The sequence below is a fragment of the Puma concolor genome, chromosome A3 (genome assembly GCF_028749965.1).
Source record: "Puma concolor isolate L17-30 chromosome A3, mPumCon1.1.hap2, whole genome shotgun sequence".
NCBI classification, from domain to species: domain Eukaryota; kingdom Metazoa; phylum Chordata; class Mammalia; order Carnivora; family Felidae; genus Puma; species Puma concolor.
The window spans coordinates 98,917,696-98,938,755 of record NC_141669.1 but is presented as its reverse complement, the minus strand read 5'-3'; the positions used below and the strand labels follow the sequence as shown (position 1 = coordinate 98,938,755).

Here is a 21,060-nt window from a genome sequence, read left to right as displayed (position 1 = left end):
CACCTGAGGTGCCATGATCCCATGGTGTCAGTTAAATGCAGAACCATTGCTTAAATGACTCAAGAGCTTGGAGGTGGGACTCACGTTGTTTAAATCTTTTTTTTTTTTTTACATTTATTTATTTTTGAGAGGCAGAGAGAGACAGAGCACAAGTGGGGGAGGGGCAGAGAGAGAAGGAGACACAGAATTTGAAGCAGGCTCCAGGCTCTGAGCTGACAGCACAGAGCGTGACGTGGGGCTCAAACTCACAAACCCCGAGATCGTGACCTGAGCTGAAGTCGGACGCTTAACCGACTGAGCCAACCAGGCGCCCCAGGACCCGCATTGTTTAAAAGCTGAGGGAAAGGACAGGTTTCCAAATGGATGTCTTCCTCATCTCTCTTTAACGGTGATTGCAGGAAGCATTTGTTAAGTCTGTCCATAATCGTCCCCAGAAAATTATCTTTGGTTGGTTTAACCACATGGACAGTTGGGCAGACTCTGCTTTCCATGCGTGGTTGCAGGAAACTTCTAGAGCTAGTGAGGCCAACAGTCACTTTGGACATATAAAATGTAAAACAAAGCTCAGCAAATGCATGAATAGAAGGTCCAGTTTTGGAAGGTGAAGTTCTTCCACAAATAGCCAAGTGCAGGGTGTACGTTTCAATGAGATGGCTTGTTTCATAGGGTGTTAAATGAAAGCAGGTGGAGATTGAGTAATTTATCAAACCAAATATTTTGGTTTTAGTGATTGCTCCCCTGCTCTTCTCCCTGACAATAACTGGCATGGTGGTGACAATAAAAGCTTATTGGGCGCCTGGGTGGCTCAGTCCGTTAAGCATCCCACTCTAGATTTCGGCTCAGGTCATGATCTCACAATTGTGCGATTGAGCCCCACGTCATGCTCTGTGCTGACAGTGTGGAGCCTGCTGGGGATTCTCTCTCTCTCTCTCTCTCTACCTCTCCCCTGCTCATGCTCTCTCTCTCTCTCTTAAAGTAAATAAATAAATGAATAAATAAATAAATAAACAATTAAAAAAACCTTACCATCTGTAAGATCTAAGAGAATGCGCTTTTTTTTTTTTAACATTTATTTTACTGCCAAAGGGTACTCACCCAGCCTAGCGCTTAGGTAACGTCGCTAAACTGAACAGCACCTAGGAGACAGCCACCCAGTACGCGTAACTGGATCACAAGAATGAAGCGGACGTGTGGAACCTGCACACATTGCTGGTGAGAATGAAAATAGCACAGCCATTGGAAGGGTCGGTAGTTCTTCAAAAGGTTTAACATAGAGTTACCATATAACCAGCAATTCTACTTCTAGGCAGAGTCCCAAGAAAAACGAAAACATACATCCATGCCAAAAAAAAAAAAAAAAAAAACTTACACATGAATGTTCACTGCATCATTATTCATAGTAGCCCCAAAATAAAAATGGCCCAAATGTCCCTGAACTGATGCTTACATAAACAAAATATGGTATGGCCACACAAGAGAATATCATTCAACAATAAAAAGGAATTAACTACATGCTACAGCATGGATAAGCCTTGAAAGCATTATGAAGACAAACAGAAAATACCACATAGTGTATGATTCTATATATGTGAAAAGTCCAGAATAAGCAAATCCGTAGAAATGGAAAGGAGATTTGTGGATGCATAGGGCGGGGGGAGAGGGGGAGGGGAAGTGCCTGCTAATGGGTAATGAGTTTCTTTTTGAGGTGATGAAAACGTTCTAAACTTAGATTGTGATGATGGCTGCCCAAGTCTGGGAGCATACTAAACCGCTAACTGTACACTTTAAGTGGGTGAATTTTGTGGTACGTGAATTATACCTCAATAAAGATTTTTAAAATGAAAGAATTAAGCAGACAATTTGGCTGAAGCTACGCAGGAAAAGATTATTCTAAAAGTAGCGGCAGGAAGAATCACAGATCGGGTATTCCAGGCCAGTAAACTCCAGAGCAGAGGTTCCCAACCAAGGGTGACTTTGCCCCCCTCAGAAGACATTTGGCAAATGTCTGGAGACAGTTGTGGTTGTAACAACAGAGAGAAATGCTACTGGTACCCAATAAGTGGAGGCCAAGCATGCAGCTAAATATCCTGCAACATAGAATCATCCAGCCCCAAATGTCAATAGTGCTGAAGCTGAGAAACTCTGGTTGAAAAGAGTTGGGTGAATAGTCGTGTCTATTTCACAGGGTTGTTTCTTGCACCCCCAACTCCCCCCCCAAAGTGTCTGGGTTAAGTAGGGGTAAGAAGTTGTCATCCACCCGTATCATTTATACTGAGAATTTCAGTCTTAAATAGTCTATATAGTCTGATTCTTAGAGTTGCTTACCACCCAGGATGTTGCTGGGTGGAAATTCACTGACATTTGATCAATTTCCAAGAGCTGGTAGTTTGGAAATAAATAAAAACTAGTCTATCATTAATTTGTTTCTCAGGCATGTCCCGTGTTTAGTGTATCTTTCAAAAACTCTCAGGGCTCAAAAAAAAAAAAAAAGTTATTTGTCATTTATTTCTAAAGACTGGAAAGTAAATTTATCTTCATTTATAAACAATCAGAATTCATTATTTGTGTGTTATTTCTGAATCTAATTTCAAAGGATCATAAAATATTCACAAAGTGGAGGAGAGGATTTTTATTCATTATCTAGCCTAGAAATAAAGTTTGTAGATTTATTTGATGGAAAATCTATCCAGAAGCCAATATAAACACATGGCAGCTAGCAGGCTTCTTCTAGGATTTCCAGAGATTCTTTGTAATCAGCCACATTTAGAGACAAGACAAGCCGCGAATCAATCAAGCAAATTAGAGGCAGGGAATTGGGAAAAAGGATATGTTACTGCAAGATGGGGCACAGAATAGGCACGTGCAGATAATTCTCCTGGAACCTGGGCGCATTAACTGGGGCTCAGTTTGCCTGTAATATGTAAATAAGTTGCCAGGGGGGTCAGGAGGTTTGGTTTGTTCACTTCTGAGGCTTTAGGAGCTCATTTTCTTTATGCATAAAATAAAATGGTTGGAGTAAATTAGCGATTCCCTGAATTTGTGGAGCTTATTAAATAAGTCTGGATTCCCAGGCTGAATTTCTAAGAAGTCTGAGTCCCTAGGTCTGGAATCAAGCCCAGGCACCCAGGCTTCAAGTCATGGATGATTCTCATGTGCATCCTGGTTTGGGAATAACTGGGCATAGTTATCATGTTGATCCTGGGTGCTTTGCCTACACAGAGATCCAGGGCTTCGTATGATGTGGCATTAATTGCCCCTCTGCACTCTTTGTCCATGTTAATCATGAAGTAAAAAAAGAGAAAAAGAAAGAAAGAAAGAAAGAAAGAAAGAAAGAAAGAAAGAAAGAAAGAAAGAAAGCTGCCAGAGAAGATGAGAGCCTGGCAAGAAGGGTGCTAAGGGGCGGGAGGATTTGAGAGTGCTGGACGGTGTTGCTATGGCAACCCCATCCTCTCCCAGCGTGTGTTCTGAAAGCCTGCCTGCGCGCTGTGCTGGTGGGCTCCACCTCTGATGGAGTGCCGTTAGCTCCTAGCTCCTGTCGTCAACTTGGAGATGAGGACTGGTAGAGAGGACAAGATAATTAGGTAAAAGTCACATCTGAATATTAATAAGCAGCAGCATTTCTCAGTCATCTTAGGTGTCTGGGTGTTTGGTTCAGGTAAATTGCAGGTAAACCAAATGGAGCACTGGTCTCCATTTCTGTTTTGTTTGGTTGTTTTCAGAGATCTCCCTGAGTTTGTGACTTTTAGGCTTCTTCCTGCTCCAAGCCCCCACCCTGCGAAGTTCATTGTATCTTTATTTGGAAGAACAACAAAACTGTCACAAGTTTCGACTGATTTGAGGGAAGTAGGATACTTAACCTCCTAGTCAGCCCCAGGAGGATGAACTTGGCTTTCACCCTAAGTCAGTTCTGCATCGTTTCCTTTCTCTCCATGCTGCTCGGAAGATGGTGTGAGTGATAAGGAGGGAGGAGATCAGCTGTGCAATACCAAGTATGGGCAATGAGTGTCCGTGGGAGAGCCTGACCGACTCAGAGTTTGTTTTCTTGCTGTTGGCTAAACAGTCCAAGCTGATAGGCTGGAGGTTGTCTGAAATGTGACTGTAGTCACAGCTTTCCTACTAGCCCATGAAATCTAGTATTTGGGGGGTCCTGCTGTATGCTGCCCTCACCATTTCCATGAATTATTTGTTTGGTCCTCAGGGCAACCCTATAACGTAGTTTCTATTATCCCATTTCACAGAGGGGAAAACTAACATTTGGAGGGTTTCTATCACTTGCCTGAGATCTCACTGCTACGGAAGTGGTCGAACAGATCCAGACATCTGCCTGTCAAAGCCTGTGCTCTTAACCAGCGCTGTCTCTTACTTAGCTACATGACATTTCTTATGTCTGCATGGAAAGATGTTTTAATAGGTGTCACTTGAAATAAGCTTGGGGAATGCCAAGTGACGTAAATTAAACAAAAAAAAAATGTTTACAAGACTTCATAAAGCCTATTTATTATGTACGCTACCATGTGATGACAGAACATTAACCCATTTCCCACATTCACTTGACCTTGGAGCATACATTTCTCTCACTTTGCAAGACTTGTTGAATAAAACTCACTTTAGGTAATACGGCATTTGACAATTTTTAACAGCCCTACTAGAATTAAAGCAAAAGTTCTTTCTCTCCCTCACCTGCTAATTCTTGCTATGTGTTTAACCTGCAAACTTTCTCTGTCCTGTCCCCTCACCTTTTTATCTTTTGTCAATTCGATTTAGGTATAGTTTATCTTTAATAAGTTGCACACATTAAATGTGTACTTTGGATGAATTTTGTCAGACACGTACACCCGTGAAAGTACCACTACATCAAGATACCAAGCACTGCCGTGGTTTCCTGGTATCCCTTGGCAATCTGTCTCTCCTGACACCCCATATCCAGGCAGTCACTTCTCCTTCCAGTTGTAAAGCGAGGGGTGCCTCCTGGGTGGCTCAGGCGGTTAGGCGTCCAACTTCGGCTCAGGTCATGATCTCCAGGTCCATGAGTTCGAGCCCCAGAGCTGTGCTGGCAGCTCTGAGCCTGGAGCCTATTTCGGATTCTGTGTCTCCCTCTCTCTCTCTGCCTTTCCCCTGCCCATTCTCTCCCTCTCTCTCTCAAAAACAAATAAACATTTTAAAAGTTTTTTAAAATTTTAAAGTGAATATTCCGACTTCTGACCAAATTGAAGATTCTTCCTGGGAACGGTGAAACGCCACATGGCTTCTCAGTCATTTCAGCATCTGGATAAGGAGCTTTCTTTATCGAATTAACTTCCAAGACTTTTTCCTTTTAGTTTCACTAATACAAACTGGTATGCCACCCAGACATTGCATTAGGCCTGTTCATGAAGTTGGCATGGGTGCCCCCATTCTGCCCATCTCCATGACAGAAAATGCCCTAACCATCAGAAGAGAAATAAAAGGCATTCATGTGTATTTGAGGGAAGTGGGGAATGGTCCTTGTCACTAGAAACAGTCACGCCGGGGCTCCTGGGTGGCTCAGTCAGTTAAGCGCCGGGCTCTTGGTTTCGGCTCAGGTCATGATCTCACACTTCGTGGGTTTGAGCTCAACATTGGGCTCTGTGCTGACAGTGAGAGCCTGCTTGGGATTCTCTCTCTCTCTCTCTCTCTCTCCCTTTCTCTCTGCCCTCCCCTGCTCACTCTCTCTCTCTCAAAATAAATTAATAAACTTTAAAAAAAAAGAAATAGGCAATAGGAGGTAAGTCCCATAGTTCTTCAGGAAGATGCTTAGCATCTCACAAACATTTACATGGAGGGAATTCACTGTGTGCTTTTTTTCTTCATAGAGAAATAAGAAGCTGACGGTCTGTATTATTTTGATGAGCTGTGTGGCCTGGAGAATATTCCTTAATTAATCCAAGAATTACCTATGAAGCTTCTATTGTGGGATCAGCACTTGGCTAGATCCTAGGGAGACAGAGATTAATAAAACATAGCATGAGCTATCAAAGAGTTAAGAATCAAATGTCTTCATATCATTAATCCTCATTTCAGCATTTAGTTCCTAGCTTTGTAGTGAAGAGTGAACAAATAGGAGGCTTCACGTATCAAGTTGTCTTTTGTAACAACGTTAAATGTTTAGAGATTGTTTATAACAATATCGCTTAAATTTCTCCTCTAGGAAGTTTAAAAAAAACCCAGCTGATCCCATAGAAAATGGCAGAGTTAAAACACATCTTCTTTTGAGGTTGTGCAGTAATTTCAACTATTTCCACAGCTTTCGGCATGGATTAGCTTAATTCATCCCCCAGGTAACCTGGTCAAGTGGGTAATGCGGATGTTACAATTCCCACCTGGTAGATGTTTTAGAAAGGTCCCTGAGAGGATGGAGGGAATGATACTTTTGTAGGTGGGTGGGTTGAAGGATGGCACTTCATGGAACTAGAGTACTCGGAGATGGCTGTGGTTGCCACAAGACAGTGATAAATGATACAGTTTGCTCAGGATCACATAACAGCTTACTGCTAGAGGAAGGCAGGCATTCGCCCTTGGAAATGAAGCAAAACACTGACGTGAGTTGGCTGCCTTGGGGTGGGATGGAATGTGGGCATCCAAGGACAGTGTGTGAGGCTCCAGGGGTTGGGAGTGGTGGTGGTTGAACCAATGTGAGAGAGGGTGATTCCACATCCACAGTGCAGTGAATCTGATGTGGAGCTGACCTAGGATGGCTGGTCGTGCCCCTCCCACCTGCTCCTTAGAGCCTTTAGAGAGTTCCTGGAGAGAGAGCTGGACATCCTTGTGTCCCATTTGGCTCTCAGGCTGGAGAGAAGTCATGCTCAGCCACCCTTTAGCATTCGACTTGTAGGCAGAGCGTTGCCAACCAGAGCCCTTGATCAGAGTCAAGAGAAATTCCGAGGGGATGAATGTGCCATGAGTTATCAAAGGCACTGAAGAAAGTTCATCCCCAGAGTTCGAGTCCTACACAACTCTACTTAACCATCTTCATTTAATGACTCCTAGTGTATTTATGCACTCACAGTTTGAGTGCATTCTTTCCTTGAGCATCATCATTTTTAAATTCCCAGATAGACATCGCAAATATAACTGCAATCCTACTAGAATGTATCCATTTGCCTAATATTGCTTCATATTATCAACCGATGAAAAAAAATTTTGCAATAAGTTTTGTTTTCCATACAGTGTTCTTGAAAAGATGCAGATACCTGTATATATTCCAAATGCAAACTATATGTAAATTTAAAAATACACATTTTACCTGGGGTGTTCTCAGATTTAAGCTATATATCCCTCCTTACTGTCTCTTTCACCTTCAACATTATATTTCCATCATTTTTATTCTTTGTTCTACCTCCACACTTGAAAAAAAATCTTAAGCTATTAGCTATCGTATGGTTAGTGCTCCTAATCCATTATCGTTAACAGGAGGGATGTTGGTCTAAACTCAGAAACCATGGCAGTAAATGACTTTAAAGGAAGCCAACCAGTGAGCTGTTAGATATCTTCTCCCATCAGAAGCATATATTGCATGTTTCTAATCAAATTACCTTAACGTTTATCAAGTTGTTCCCTTCACAACCGTTCCTGGTATTTCCCCACAAATGATGCTGAGCTGACTAGCATTGAATTTGTTACTCCAGTTTATGTTCTGGCTTTAAATAATGCTATTTAAAAATTTCCAGACCTTGAGTATTTAATCTGCTATGAGATACTTTTCATTATTTGGAATCAGGGTCCCAAAGACTGTTTTATTTACCAACCATGGCAACCTAGTCCAGCAGAGCGCTTGAGACAGAACTGGAGCCCAATTAGTGCTTACTTTCCTTCTGTTGTCTCCTTGATTGTTACAGAGGTCAATTTGCTACATGTCTGCTAGATTCGCCCTTGGCTTTCAAAACATCTCCTCGATTTTCCTCCACTCCTGTAATTCCAATAGTCACGTTTTAGTTCCCCTGTAGTAGAAAGAAAGGACTTGTATGAAAGGAGGGTAGAGACCACAATTACCTTTACATGCAGTATCTCATTTTATCCTCCTGGTGGCACTTTGAGACAAGTCCCTTCATCCTCTTTTTACAGACGAGGAAACCACACACAGCTGGGGGAACTGGTCTTTTCTGACTCAACTAGGAAGTGGTAGAATCAGAATTACTCTCCCCAGTTTTCTTCTTCCTCCTCCTCTCCTCCTCCTCTCCCCCTCCTCCTCCTTCTCTTCCCCCTCTTCTTCCACCTCTCCCTCCTTCACTTCTCCCTCCCCTTGCCCTTCTTCTTTTTCTTCCTCTCCTTCTCCTCCCCAATTTCTTTAAATCCAGCAGACTTCTCTCCTGAGCTCTACACCTGGTACATTGTTTACGGTATGTCCCACCTCGACCCCAGCATCTTTAGGCCATCTCCTCTTCCTCTGTACCTTCCACTTCTGCCCAACAGCCCCATTGCCTTATCTGCCAGTTACTGGACCTCCTCTCCACTTGGTCATGGGTCACACAACCCTGGCCTTAAGGAAATTCCAAGCTAATTAAAGAAACAAGTCTGCTACACATGGGAAATGAAAATATGATTCAAGATTCAAATGGTCATTGAAGACAATAATTTGAGAATGACCACAAGACCATGTGTGATAATTGTCTGTTGAATGGACCATTCATGCTGTGTGGGGGTGGTCAGGGAAAGAGGTCTGGAAGAGCAAAACTGAGCCAGGCCATGGAGGATGGCAAGACCCAGATTGACAAGGGTGTCAGGGGCATGCCAGTCAAGGGACATGGCAGGAGAGAAGCATGTGGGGCCCACGTGAACGTGGCAGGTTCAAAGGTAGGAGTTGGTTTCTAAAGAGCTTCTGGGTCTCACCATGATGATGAGTTCTTTAGAAGAATACACTTGAAGGCCATTGAGGTTGTGAGGACAATATTCTGTATCATTCTTTTCTTTTCATTACTACATTCCAGATTGTTTAGAACATTGCTTTTGCATCACAGAGGACGGATAAATTTAGAACCTATGATTTAAGTGCTGACCAAAAGCCATGGTTCTAGAGGAATGTACCTCTATTATCTCCATAATAATGATTATTGTTCCTCCAATTATCTATATTTTCAGCTTTGCCTCTGCTCTTTTTTTTTTTTTTTAGCAATTACTGAGTCGTATACACCAAAATCAAGTTCTTCTGTCCTTTTGTAATAAATTCAGCTGCAGCCTGAATATTCTGCCTGAATATTCTGACTGTAACTCTGACCTGACTTCATTTTCAAGACTGTCAAAAGTAATTAGGGACAGAGAGATTTTCCCGCTCAGCATCTGGAAGTGCAAAGATACCAAGAAGGAGCCTCAAGTGTCATTAACATCACCTTTCTGCCTGCTTTTTATATCACCCTGGAAAATAGTCAATTTCACAGCCAGCAAGACTTATTATGGGAACTGTCCTTCTCTCCCAAGAGCTTCAGATTTTCCCCTCTCCGAAGAAACAGGAAATGGGTTCCCCCCCCTTTGGAAGATAAAATGGATTTTTTTTGTCACATTGACCTACCCTTGATGGTCGTGTGACATTGGGAAACTTGCATAATCTTCCCTGCCTCAGTTTCCTCATTAGAGATTACCTCTAGAGATTTTGTGAAGATTCCATGGAATAATGTGGAAGGCAACTTGCACAGTAATCAGCATATGGAAGTACTCAATAGCATTAGCTGTTAGGATCTGTAGATAAAGCAGTGGAAAACTTTGAACTCATATATTTTCAAATACAATAAATTTCTCTTTTAATGGGATGTATAGAAATCTTATTTTGAAAAGACTTTGCTTCTCCCAGAAAAAAAAAAAAAAAAAAACATGACCAAGAAAAGCAGTGTTTTTGGAGGGATGGAGGTGAGACACAGAGTGTCAGAAAAGTGAAGCGGGGTATGTGTCACTCTCAGGACCTTTCATTCAGTAATAACTAAAGTCACAGTCTAGGTAAAAAAGAAATAATTTTGTAATGATTTAAGTCTTACAGAGAAGTTGCAAGAATGCATCCATGGATCCAACTGGGTAAGGGAAAAAGTTGAAGGAGGGGATGGAGAACAAAGACCATCTTTCATGAATTCACGGTTTCACCAAGGACTTCCTTTCTCATCATCCTCTTCCATTAGTGGAGAAGGAACACTATATTTGCAGGACACTGGAGACTCATGGAACCCAGCAATGCATGCTTAGTTAAGCATTGCCTCTCAGCTGCGAGATTATCCAGCTTCTCATGATTTAAGGGGGACTTTGCATTAAGCACAACTTGTTGTTGTTAGAGAAGACTTAATAGCAAAGCTATTTGTCATTCACTGTAAAGCCTATCTAGCTGGGCTAAGTCTAAGGCTGCCTCCATCAACTGTGATATTTTTTGTCATTCCATTTTTAGAAGAAAGAACCCAATGACGAGAAGAAAGCTGAAATTATTCTGACCGGCACTGGGTTTTGGGGACTCCTCATTTGAGAGATGTGATGTTTGGTGGACCTATATGATTCAACACAAAGGATATATCTGGTTATTCATATAACCCTATATAAAATAACCTGTTAAAATGGAACCATGCGGTGTATAAAAGAGCTTGTCAGTTTTAGGAGGAAGCAGCAGTGGGAGAGACACAGAGCAGTGGAAAAAGTGGTTGTTATGGTGACATTGACCACGACTGGCAGATGCCAGTCATCAGGATGTGCTGATGGTCACCAGGGTTACAAAAAAGGCTCAGGATGAAGAAATCCCAGCGTCCAAGAAGGTTCTGGGGGAACAATTGTCCTGATGAAGGTACGCATGCACATGGACTGATTCATAGGCCCTCATATTTTTCCTGCCCCGTAATTTTACTTTATTCCTGTACCAAGGGATCCTTGAAAACTAAAGGTACAGTCCCAGTTTGGGAGCCTTTTTTCTTACCTAGAACACTTTGAAAACATTATCCAACAGAGGAGTCCTGTCTTCCTTTTGGGATGATCTGAAGCCAGTTAGGAGATCTTCGTTTCTGTACTGGATTAAATACCACCACCACCCCCCAAATGGGGTGGAATAATCATGCATACACTATCACTTTTTGTGACCCCCAAATCTTCTTCAACCTGCCTAGGGAATTGGAAGGAGCCTAGGCCCTTTTGACAGAAACAAAAATAAGCCTACCTTTATAAGAAGTACAGTAGGGTCAATGAGGGTGCACACACACACACACACACACACACACACACACACAGTTTAATCTTTTAATTTTGATTTCTCTATATGTGCATTTAGAAACCAAAATTGTCATCAGAGACCTACTAAATCAGAAACTCCATGGGGAAATCCAGCAATCTGTATTTTAAGGAGGATTCTAGGGCATTCTAATGCACACTAATGTTGGGTAATCACTATGCTAAACAAAGTTTAAATGATAGGAGTCAGTCCCCAAACAAATTTTCTTTTACTAACCCAGAAAATTAAAGTCATGTTGGGAGGGCACCTGGGTGGCTCAGTTGGTTAAATGTCTGACTCAATTTTAGCTCAGATCAGTGCAGAACCTGCTTGGGATTCTCTCTCTCTCTGCTTCTCTCTCTGCTTCTCCTGCACACTCTCTCTCTCAAAATAAATAAACTTAAAAAAAAAAAAAAAGTCATGTTGGCATTATAGGTAACAGTTGTGCCTTGGAGAATTAAGACTCAAAATGTTTATTTTCACATAGAAATACGAATCCTTTTCATTTAAGTGACTTTCAGGAAAAAAAGAAGTTACAACCTGAGAAGTCTACATCAATCCTTTTTAAAAGTCCTTCATGGAATTTTTTAAAACGTTTTTATTTATTTGAGAGAGAAAGAGGGAACGAGCAAGCGAGGGAAGGACAGAGATAGAGGGAGACACAGAATCCGAAGCAGGCTCCAAGGCTCAGAGCTGTCAGCACAGAACCTGACGCGGGGTTCGAACCCACAAACTGCAAGATCATGACCTGAGCCGAAGTCGGACACTCAACCAACTGAGCCACCCAGGCACCCCTCCTCCATGGAATTTTTAAGTCTTCCTAATCTGAACTGAGATTTCAAGTCTTGCACAAAGTAGAGCTATGGGTTCCTGTGCACTTGCAAGCCTTTCTGTGAATCCAGGGATAGCGTGTCCCTGATGTGTAGCAGATTTGGTTTGTTCCATTAGCATAGCAGAGCAAAGAAGCTTTATAATGCCGCAGGCTTTAAGGGGGTCAAAGAAAGAAGAAATTATGCTCCTATTCAGAGGTGAAAGGTCCACTCTTTTAATAGCTTGTACTGGAGTGTTTCTTACTTGGGAAATTACCCAAAGCAACTTCGCTTTGAGTAGCTAAGATTCTGGGGGGAAATAAAAGGGTCTCAATGAGGCAGGACTACAAAATATCACCAAAGAGGATGTGAGACCAGAGAAGGAATTTATGGTACACGTGAGAGGGAGAACTGAAGACATAGAAAGAGAAAAGGGTCGGAGAGAGAGGAGACACTAACATGGGGTTATGTTGAAGGTTGCCTTGAGGAAAGGGGTAGTGGAGAGTACTCTGTGGTTAGGTGGCCGGATGAAATTTGAAGATGCCTGATGTTACCTTGAAAACTCCATTGAAATGCTCCTTCTCTGCCCCTACCCTACCCATAAGCATTTTTTATGTGGATATTTTGTGTTTTGTATGTGGAAAACAAAGCCAAAGGGCTAGTTGGATGTCTAGGTTTATGCAGTAAGGAAATAGGAGTCAGGAGGCAGAAGTCACTGTGAGAACAAGGGTGCCATGAATATGTCCAGAACTCTTGGGCAAGATTATAACTTCCATGGAGTGTTGAAGGGAGTTTGGGCTCTAGAACAAAGAGACCTCAGCGGGTGGCAGGTTTGCATTTTGTTGGTTCATATCCATCATTCCAGGACATAATTCCACAGTGCCGTATGCAGGGACAATTTGTGAATATCGCCTTCCTCAGGTTGCTGGAATACGGTGCAAAAGCTAACGAAAAGGATAGTCTTCTCTCCAGACCAGCGATATCTAATAGAACTTTCTGCAATGATGGAAATGTTCTTTATCTGCGCTGTCCAATTCAACAATAATCACGTGTAGCTACTGCACACTTGAGATGTAGCCAGTGAGGGGGGCCTGGGTGGTTCAGTTGGTTGAGCTTCTGGCTCAGGTCACGATCTTGCCAGTTGGTGGGTTCGAGCCCTGCATCGTGCTCTGCACTAAAGTGCAGGAGCCTACTGGGATTCTCTTTCTCCCTCTCTCTCTGCCTCTCCCCTGCCCTTAAATAAACAAATAAATTTAAAAAAAATGAAATGAGGCCAGTGAGACTAAGGGAGGGAATTTTTAATTCAATTAAAGACACTTAAGTGTAGAGATTCCCATGCGGCCACCGTGTTGGACAACACGGGTAGAGAAAGATCAGTACTTTGGTCTAAAAGCTGCCTCATCAACAGGGTGAGTGAAAGGAGTCAGGTGTGGACATAAGGGAGTGGTGGGTTCTGGGGAAGCAGAGACCTCAGGCGCCACCTAAGAGGCGGTAACTGCCAGTTCCAACAATTTGCTGTGGAGAAATGTGGACCCAGGTTGACAGTCATTCCAACTATTTAAGAGAAACTAGAACTGTGAATTTTATGTACTATCTCCCAATCTTTAAATGCTCACAATGCATTCTAAATTATTACATGTCAGCCCCTGAGCCAAATAAGACACAATGAGAAAGTGGAGCACAGCACTTAGGATCCCAGGCTTCAGAGACCTTCTGGGTTCGATTCCTGAGTCTTCCACTTCCTCGCTGAGTGATTGTGGCCAAGTGGCTTAACCTCTCTGTGTAAACCCCTCAGTTGTAAAATGGGGAGACAATAATCTCTACTCCTCAAGATTGTGGTAAAGATGGAATTTATTCATATTTGTTAACAAATTTCTTTATTAATATTATATATTATATATTAATATACACAAACCATTTAGAGGCACATGGCAGGTATAATATAGGTATTGGCTACTGTTACTGAACCTATGGGCTGGTTTTGATCCATGGGCACTTTGTAACCTCTGATATAGGGGCTCTGGATTTTTTTAATTAATTAATTTGTTTTTTAAGAGAAAGAGAGCGTGCACATGTGTGTGAATGAGGGAGGGTCAGAGAGAGAGAGGGAGAGAGAATCCCAAGCAGGCTCCACCCTATCAGTGCAGAGCCCGATGCAGGGCTTGATCTCACAAACTTTGAGATCATACCCTGAGCCAAAATCAAGACTCAGACACTGAGCCATTCAGATGTCCCTGGATTTTTTTACAGTTTATTTTATTTAGTTTGAAAGAGAGAATGTGCATAAGCGTAAGCAGGGGAGGGGCAGAGAGAGAGGGAGAGAGAGAATCCCAAGCAGGCTCCACGCTCAGCACAGAGCTCCAACCCACGAACCGTGAGATCATGACCTGAGCCAACATCAAGAGTCTGATGCTTAACTGATTGAGCCACCCTAGGAGCTTTGGATTTTTATTCCACAATGCCCTTGGTTATCCTGGAAATATAGTCCACCTGCCTCGTGTCCTGGCCAGGATTGAAGAGGCTGGAAATCTGGTTAGGAATCACTCCGTAGCTAGATCTTGATCCCATTCATTGCTCAGACCTCCTGTGTCCTGACCCTGCTGACCATTTGCTCAGTATCAGAGCACAGACCCCAGAGTCTAGTTCTTCAGAACCTGAGTTTCTGCCCTCAGTTTCTTTTCTTTTTTTTAATGGTCATTTATTTTGAGAGAGAGGGAGAGAGAGGGCACCTGTGTGTGCATGGGCGGGGGGGGGGGGGGGAGGAGGGCAGAGAGAGAGAGAAAGGGAGAGAGAATCCCAAGCAGGCTCCACACTGTCAGCACAGAGCCCCACATGGGGCTTGATCCCAGAACCATGAGATCATGACCTGAGCTGAAATCAAGAGTCAGATGCCCAACCATCTGAGCCACCCAGGCGCCCCCTGCCCACGGTTTCTTAGTGACACGTCCTCTACTCTGTGCCAGTTCACGCATTCCCCCTGCTCCACCTCGTTGCTTTCCCAGACTGGAACTTGACTTCCTGGATGACTTGTCCAGGTCTCATGTCCCCTCTGTCCTTACAGCTTTCCGTGTTGACCTATCCCAGTCCTCCTTTGTTTAAGCCATGACTAAAGCAAGAGTTAAGTTGTTAAGGAGATAGGCTCACTCTCTGGGTTTCTTTAACTCCATAGTTTAGAAGCTCTGGCCCCAGGTAAGATCATCAACTCCCCAGTGTTTTCAACACGATAGGGGCGACTCCTTTACTATCTACACACACGTACACACACACACATTCCCCGCTATACAAACACCAAGGATAATGGGGCAGCCACAAAATGAGTTTAGTGAAGTCAAAGAATTATATATAGTATATTATCATATACTCATATGTATATGTATATATATATCATAAATACCAAAAACATTCAGGAGTAAAAGCTACACAAGAAAAGCAGAGAGAGAGGTCTGTAGCTTTAGTATCTAAAGAATTAACAACTAAATTCGTGTACAGTAGCAAGGTCATGAACTGTAAGAAAAGAACTTTGTGAGTGTACTATTCCATCAACTGTTGGATGCCCAAGATTATGAGCAGCATTGGTGAAGATAAAAGCTAGAAGAATGAGACCATGCATCATCATATTTATATTTCATTTTGCAGGTTATAAAGCGGTGAACGCACCCCTCATCAAATCATAGTCCTCTATTTTCACATGGGTCTGTTCAGTCAGACTATTTGCTCTTGGAACACAAGTTTGATCTCCATGCCAAGCATGTAGTATAGGACATCTGCTTACTTGTTTTCTTCTATCTTCACAGTCACCCCAGGTAGGCAGGTTGGTGTTATAAAGGGTATTGATTGTGTGAGCACCAAGGGACCCTGAGGCATGGAGCCTGTGTGGAAGGAAGCATGGTTTCTTTTTTTTTTTTTTTTTTTAATTTTTTTAAACGTTTTATTTATTTTTGAGACAGAGAGAGACAGAGCATGAATGGGGCAGGGGCAGAGAGAGAGGGAGACACAGAATCAGAAGCAGGCTCCAGGCTCTGAGCCATCAGGCCAGAGCCCGACGCGGGGCTCGAACTCACGGACCGCGAGATCGTGACCTGAGCTGAAGTCGGACGCCCAACCGACTGAGCCAACCCAGGCACCCCAGGAAGCATGGTTTCTGATCCCATAGAACATGAGCTAGGATTGAGCACTGTTAAAACACAGATGCCAGATGTGTTCATCTGGAAGAGGATTTACCTTGGCTATTTATCCATCCATTTTGGTTGGTTTAGAGGATGTCGGGGAAGAGTTGGACAGCATGAAGAACAGGATGCTAGAACAAGGTAAATAAAATCAGTGTTCTGCCCTATTCTTCTGCAATGCTTCTGGCTGGCTCAGAAAATACACTGGCCTTGTATCTTGGCCAGGCCCCCCTCTCACCACCCGCTTGAGAAATGGAGAGTGGTGCCTGGGTGGCTCAGTGGGTTAAGCGTCTGACTTTGGCTCAGATCATGACCTCATGGTTCATGAGTTCAAGCCCTGCATCGGGCTCTCTGATGTCAGCACGGACCCCAGTTCGGATCCTCTGTCCCTCTCTCTCTCTGGCCCTTCCCTGCTCGCACCATCTTTCTTTCTCTCTCAAAACCAAATAAACATTAAACATTTTTTTAAGTAAGGCACGTAAATGGAGAGATAAGACACCTGCATAAATCAGTTCGTAGCCCCAAACTGTGAGTGTAAATAAGTCATGCCAAATAAGTCAACAGTAAACTTGACAGAAATTAGCAGTCCAGCTACCGTCATCCTCGACTTCGCTTCTCCTCCTGTCTTGAATTTCTTCAGGCCCCCGTTGTTTTTCCGTGCATGTTTCTGTCGCTGGGGTCTCCACGTTGGTTATTGGGAGGCAGAGATATGAGAAGGCAGTGGGTCAGGGCTTTCCTAAGCAAAGGTACCCCGAGTCTGACGTGATAGAAAGCTGAAAAAATTTCAAAGTGCGGTTATTGTGCTGTTTACTAATTTTGTCATCAGATTTAAATTAGTGCATCTTCCATCTCATGGGGAATTTAAATTTGGCCATAGAAAGGGAAAGTGCACAAGAGCGTTTTCTGATCTATCGTGGTACACGAGGTGACATCTTAAAAAGCGGAGGGTAGGGTTATTTTATGGGGATACGATGAATGAATCATAATGCATATATACTGTCCAGTTCCTTCATTCCTTGGGCCTTCCATTTGCTTTTTGTCATTTACAACTTCAAGTTTTAATATCTAACCATGAAACTTAAGGGGCCCAAAACTAAAGTAGCAGATTTTTGAGCCAAATAAATCCACCGCCATTAGCACATAGCAAGTTGTATGCTGCTAATTGCTAATGACTCATGTGGCTAACATAACCCAAGCAGAAAGAAGCAGGGGGGAAAAAAGGGTAGCCAGAGAGGATTGGAAACATAAGCCTTGAGTAAGGCGAAGCTACTTCATCTAATTCCCTGGAAATAAATTAACAGAGCTGCCTTGCCCACTCCTAATTTCTCTCCAGATGCCTGAGTAGTCCCACACCCTGAAGACTAATGACAGACTGGAGAGGAGGGACGGAAGTTCTCCTCTCTGCCTTTCCTGGGCTCAGGTGTAAAGATGCACTGATTTCTGGACCCCCTCTGAGCATGGGGATGGAATCCTGACCAGGTTGTCATTGGGGAGTATCTTTTCTCCTCTTGCTGTTTTGGGGCTCCTCTTTGGTAAATAAAATGACTCCATATGTTTCACTAATTGTTTTTAAATTTTTTTTAACATTTTTACTTTTGAGAGAGAGAGAGAGAGGGAGGGAGAGAGAGAGAACACGAGAAGGGGAGGGGCAGAGAGAGAGGGAGACACAGAATCCAAAGCAGGCTCCAGGTTCAGAGCTGTCAGCACAGAGCCTGACGCAGGGCTCGAACCCACCAACCGTGAGAGCATAACCTGAGCAGAAGTCAGACGCTTAACCCACTGAGCCACCCAGGCGCCCCTCACTAATTGATTTTAGAAGAAATTTGTGTCCAAGGAAGAGGCCAACCCAAAGTGGCAAAAAGTGGGTTGCCTCCTGCCTTGCCATTCAGATGCTCCCGGGGACATTAGTCCTTGCAGAGAGTGTCCCTGATCTCCCAGTAAATGGGACAGACTTTCAGAGCTGTGCAGCACCCAAGAGAGCATCTGTTGCAACTCTCACAAACAAACCAAGGACCAGAGACGGGTGGTGATTTACCCCCAGCCACACAGCTAGTAGGGAGCAGAATAGGGAGTTCAGACTGGATTTGCTGAGTCTGGGACCAGTGCTCTTTCAAAAAACCCCTCTGCTTTCCTCTTCTCCCACCTGAAACCTGTTTCCGTTCCATGCTGTGAGGTCTCAGACATATTTTCGGTGTTTTAATGGGTGACAATTAGTTTATATGAAAAAATAATCTATGCCAGCATGTGAGTGAGGATGAATGTGTCTTTTCTTTTGAAAACATTATTTGTGGGGCGCCTGGGTGGCTCAGTCTGTTAAGCGTCCGACTTCGGCTCAGGTCACGATCTCACGGTCCGTGAGTTCGAGCCCCGCGTCGGGCTCTGTGCTGACAGCTCAGAGCCTGGAGCCTGTTTCAGATTCTGTGTCTCCCTCTCTCTGCCCCTCCCCCGTTCATGCTCTGTCTCTCTCTGTCTCAAAAATAAATAAAAGTTAAAAAAAAAATTTAAAAAAAAGAAAACATTATTTGTTATTTTTCCTGATTTATTAGTATCATTTATTTGTCTAAATACTGAAGAGCATAAATAATATGGTCCCAGAGATACACCCACCTCTTACGTAATAATAAACATAACATTAATCGAATTCTTACTATGTGCCAGGCACTGTTGTGAACGCTTCACACTTATTTAATGAAGCTTAAGGCAACCTTATGAAGTGAAAAAAAATCATCATTCCTGTTTTATAGATAAGAAAAATGAGGCACCAAGGGGTCATATATCTGTTAATGATGGAGCAGAGATTTGATTCCAGAAAGTCTGGCTTTAAGGCTCACCACGGATTGATTGAATGTACAGAAAGTCTTACAGTGAAGATCAAAGCCTTGTGCCATGCTCTGTCTTATACAATTTTTTCCCAAAAGATTAGCAGGTATTTTTAGTCTCTTACCAGGAAAAAAAAAAAAAAAGTATGCTATACCAACATACTATATAAATAAATTTCTATATGCAGTACAGATAGACAGGTTTTAAAAAGATACAGATATATCTCTGTCTCTATCTTTATCATCTCTATCCCTATCTCTACCCCTCTCCTTATCCCTATTTCCCATCCCTACCCCCATCCCCATCCCCTATCTCCTATCCCTATTCTCTATCCCCTATTCCTATACCCTATCCTCATCCGCTAACCCCTAGCCCTATCCCTAGCCCCTAGCCCCTATCTCTATCTCTGTATACCTGGACTCGGAGTTTGAGCTTTTCCATCCACACAGTCCTTCAGGGTCTCGAGTGGGAGTGGGTACGCGGGCCGCATTGGTTGCGTAGCAGAATCAGCCAGGGGCCCAGCAGGAATCAGCACGCACAGTCCAGGCATCTGCCTGAGCAACGATTAATGAAATGCGCAGGGCTGATGGACCGAGCCCTGGAGGGGGAAGCCCTCCCGGACCAGGAGCGGTAGAAGCCATCACCATCCCCGCGCCTGAAGGGACAAAGGGAGGGAACATGTTCTGGAGCCTCTTGAGAGCTATTTTCATGGAAGGGTCTCCAGACAGGAGCTGGCCCCATGAAGGGCTACAGCCGAATTGTGAAAAAGCCACAACGAGATAGGGGAACAAACACCCTTACTTCCTTCTCTGCTTCCACCCTCCAGTTTCCCGACGGTTCCCCTCGTCGGTTCAATCTAATTGGAGTCCAGAGGGCAAAGAAGCCCAGGACTGGAGGAGGAAGGAGAGAAGCAGAGAATGGGTGGGGAAAGGTTGACAAATGGAGAACTGGGAGATGATAAGGAGGGCCAGGAAATGCAAATGTTCTCTAAAAAGACATTCAACCAACCTCTGCGTGTGTGCGATCCCATTGTCACCCCATTCTTGGCACCAGATTCCTCCACGTTGAGTTGGAGATGCTCTGAGAGCCCATAGCGTAGCCAACGTCCTGCTCTGTAGATGGCAGTTCGGCTGCTCCTTTAAGGCCTCACCCCTCTCCATCTGCCTCCTTTCTGCCACAAATCGGTTGCCATTTTTCATTCGACCGTTATTTCTCTCATTCTCTTCACCCCCTGGGTTTAAAGTGGTTTATTCTTTAAATTATAAGAATTTAAATTATAAGAATTCTTAATATTCTTGATATTTATAGTCTTTAAATGATAAGAATTCCCCTCTGGAAGGAGAGGAATTAAATGCATGCGGTCCAACCATTTCGCTTAACTGAAAATTTTAATAGAGTCTTAAGTTTTTCAATATAGATCCTACATTATCTCTACATATTTTACTATTTAGGCTGATAATTTGAATTAGGTATTTTCTTCTATTTATTTTAAGCTGGCTATATTTTTTAAGATAAGGAAACCCTTAATTATCATAATTAACTTAGTTCCCAGTCCTCTTATTGAATTCTCTTATTGTTTTCAATTGTATTTTGGCTGGAGTAGTCCAGTATTTTTTTTTATATCAGGGTAAATAATATTTATGTCACCTATTTCTTTCCAACACATATAATATGCTTTTCTTGCTTAACTTCCTTGGCTGGTACTTCCAGGATAGTAGCAAATAGGTTTGTTTGTTTGTTTTTTTATTTTTTTTTTTACATTTATTTATTTTTGAGAAACAGAATGAGACAAAGCGTGAGCGGGGGAGGGGAAGTGAGAGAGGGAGACAGAGAATCTGAAGCAGGCTCCAGGCTCTGAGCTGTCAGCACAGAGCCTGATGTGGGGCTTGAACCCATGAACTGTGAGATCGTGACCTGAGCCGAAGCTGGACGCTCAACTGACTGAGCCACCCAGGTGCCCCTAGGTTTTGATAGTATCCTCATCTTGCTTTAAAATAGATGTGTCTGTATTTCTTACCTTAAACAGAGCAATTTCTATTCTATATGATTATTAATCCCTTCATGACTCATATGTCATCTATTA

The 21,060-nt window shown here is 43.1% G+C and overlaps 1 long non-coding RNA gene across 2 annotated transcripts; it reads right to left on the bottom strand.

Annotated features, from left to right (window-relative positions):
- Nucleotides 1-7,731: 7,731 nt before the first annotated feature.
- Nucleotides 7,732-20,076, bottom strand: LOC147582620 (uncharacterized). 2 transcript variants are annotated; one of them, XR_015249347.1, is made up of 4 exons: nucleotides 19,986-20,076; nucleotides 19,392-19,531; nucleotides 9,521-9,687; nucleotides 7,732-7,955 (listed from the first exon to the last, which is right to left on the bottom strand). It is a non-coding gene; the product is annotated as an uncharacterized LOC147582620 (long non-coding RNA). The 2 variants fall into 2 exon arrangements; XR_015249346.1 differs by having other exon boundaries at nucleotides 9,591-9,687.
- Between the last annotated feature and the right edge of the window lie 984 nt (nucleotides 20,077-21,060).